The sequence below is a fragment of the Colobus angolensis genome, unplaced genomic scaffold (assembly GCF_000951035.1).
Source record: "Colobus angolensis palliatus isolate OR3802 unplaced genomic scaffold, Cang.pa_1.0 Scaffold90, whole genome shotgun sequence".
Classification (NCBI taxonomy): domain Eukaryota; kingdom Metazoa; phylum Chordata; class Mammalia; order Primates; family Cercopithecidae; genus Colobus; species Colobus angolensis.
The window spans coordinates 5,710,508-5,713,815 of NW_012122932.1; positions in this window are offsets into that span (position 1 = coordinate 5,710,508).

Sequence of the window (3,308 nt, forward strand, 5' to 3'; positions counted from 1 at the left end):
AAATTCAGTGAAGAACATGCTATACAACTGGGGGCATTTTTCTCTCTCAGATTTAACTTCAGATCTAAGATTTCCCTTCAACCTGCTCATGATTCCCTGTTCAAAAGTGTGGATCAATAAGGAAGAAAAAAATAGGAAGCTACGTGGGGGCGAGGGAATGAAGCCAGGCAGCTGATGATAATATTCACATAAGCAGAGTGCTCCCATGGGTAGTAGACTATGCAGGTCCCCAAGCACTTGACCCATCCAGGATCTCACTGATGTTAGCAAATCTAGGAGGAAGAAGGGTAGGGATTATAGTCTCCAAGTTACAGATGAGGAACTTCAGGAACTCGAAGTTCATAGGTTTAGTGATGTCCATGTGTAGTGGTAGACAACTGGAAAATCTTCATTTCCTAGATTTCTGACCCCCATTCACAAAGCCACAAAAGCCCTTTCCCTGGATCACAGCCTGAACCTCACTTAAGCCACAGGCCCACATAGCTAAGGACTTCAGCGGTGGTTGTGTGATAATAGGAGGTAGGTAGTGAGAGAAAGGTGGTTGGCTGCCAGTATCAGCATGACAAAACTCATCATTGTTCCTGGCACTAAAAGGAGCACTAGCCAGTTTGGGTGGCTCTTCTGTCAAGGGAGAGATGGAGCTTCCATTGCTGGTTTTGGAGAGTAGGAGATTTTGTGGACTTTTACTTCCTCACAAGATGAATGATAGGCCTTTTGGGCCAAATATTAATACTAATCTTATCTGATTTATGTCTTCTTTTGAAATAACCTAAAGCAGGGGTTAGTAAACTATGGCCTATTGGCCAAATCTATCCTGACACCTGTTTTTAGAAGAAAGGTTTTATTGGAACTCAGGATGTCTATTCATTTACATATTAAGTCTGCCTTCATGCTACATTGGCAAAGTTGAGTAGTTGTGACAGAAACCATATAGACCACAAAAGTGAAAATATTTACTATCTGGCTCTGTATAGAAAAAGCTTGACAACCTCTGACTTAAGTTAACATATATTTTCTGAGCATGAACTCTGTGCCTTCTTGCTCTTCCAGAAATCCACTGGTATTCGACAAGATTAAAACCTAAATCTTGTGGTATCTGTTAAAAGAAAACCTACAGACAGATGAGATTTAACAGTGTTTAATTGAGCAAAGAATGATTCATGAATTAGGCAACCCCAAGACCAGAATAGGTTCAGAGAGCTCCAGGCTGCACTGTGGTCAGATAACTTTTATGGACACAAAACGGAAGTGAAGGACAGAGAGAACTTGATTTGTTAAGGCTCAACATTTGCCCTAACTGAGCATGGTCTGCTCAGTTGGCTGCCTGTGATTGACTGACTAGGCAACTGTGATTGGCTGAGACTCAGCTATTTGTTACAAAAAAGTATACACTTAAATTAGGTTTTCAGTTAGTTTGCATACTAAGTTAGGTTGCAGTGTCTTATGCAAAGACACAAGTAGGGAGACAGCCTCAGGCTAGTTTAACTTTTTTTTCTTTTCTTTTCTTTTTTTTTTTTGAGACAGGGTCCTATTCTGTCACCCAGGTTGTAGTGCAGTGGTGATCCTCACTCACTGTAGCCTTGAACTCCTGGGCTCAAGAAATCCTCCTCCTTGAGCATCCCAAGTATCTGAAACTACAGGTATGCACTACTGTGGTCAGCTAATTTTTGTAGAGATGGGATCTTGCTATGTTGCTCAGGCTGGTCTTGAACTCCTGGCCACCTCCGACCTCAGCCTTCCAAATGCTAGAATTACAAGTTTAGTTTAATTTAACACTTCTCATCTGGTGCTTGTTGTACATGTTCCCTGATAAATTTTTCTACCAATTACTCGACATTACTGACTGGAGAAGTGGTTCTCAAACTTCAGTGGGCACGACAACCACCTGGGAAGTTGGTTAAAGTGTTGATTCTCAAGCCCTACCCCAGAGTGTTGATTTAGGAACCTGCATTTTTATAAGTGCCTCAGTGATTCAAATGATGTCATGTAAGAGATCATGTATGGTGAATTACTGAGTCCTAAAGCTATAAAACAGACATGTTGGCCCAATGATCTTTCTACACAGAGAAATAGCAAACTGTTTCAACCATCATTTCTTTGGCTCCCAATACATCCATGTCTTCCAGAGTCAGCTAACCTTCAAACAACATCCACAAATGTTTTGGAAATCTCCTGGCTATCCCCACTCAACCCCCATTCATCTCTAATGAATCTCTCCTGATAGAATATAGAATTGCAAGAAAAACATAAGCTTATAGTTAGAAACTTTTCAGAACAATTTCTGGAGGAGGCATATTTTTTCTTCTCTCTTTCTCTTCTAGTCTAATTCTCCTAAAAGGCTTTCAGCTAGCAAATAAGAGGCTAAGAGGGGACATTCCATTACTTAAATAGCCTTATTATTATAATTTACATGCCATAAAATTCACCCATTGCAAGTGTGCAATTAAATGACTTGCGTAAATTTATAATTGTGCAATCACCACCACAAGCCAGTTTTGAACATTTCAATCACACCTAATAGTCTCTTCCTGCCCATTTGCTATCCCCAGTCATGCCATCCTTCCAGCCCTAGGGAGCAACTGATGTGCTCTTTGTATCTATGAATTTGCCTTTTTTAGACATGTCATCTAAATGGATTCACACAACATGTGGTTGTTTGCATTTGGCTTCTTTCACTTAGCATAACGTTGTTGAGGTTCATCCATGCTGTAGAATGTTTTGAGGTTCATCCATGCTGTAGAAACAAACCAATAGTTTGTTTCTTTTAATTGCTGATTGATATTCCATTGTATGGGTATGCTACATTTTGTTTATCCATTTACCAGTTGATGGATCTCTGGACTGTTTTTAGTTTTGGCCTATTATGAGCCATGTTGTCATAAATATTTGCATACATTTTTTTTGTGGAGGTATGTTTCATGCTTTCATTTGCCTTGTATAAATACCTATAAGTAGAATTGTTCAGTTGTATGTCAAATACTTGATTCTTCTTAAAATTTATTTTATTTTTATAAAAGATTTAAAAAAATTTTTTGCTTAAAGTTGTGGATCCTCAACAGTTGATTCTTAGATAATGCAGGGATTAGGAGCACAGACTATAGTGAGATGAACCTGGTACCTCAGTTGAAAATGCAGAAATCACCTGTCTTCTGTGTCGCTCATGCTGGGAGCTGGAGATTGGAGCTGTTCCTATTTGGCCATCTTGGGCATGCCCCATCCAGGAAGAGGGTAATCTTAATGCTTTACCACGGGTCTTAGCAAACAGCACACCAGGAGATTATATCCCACACCTGGCCCAGAGGGTCCCA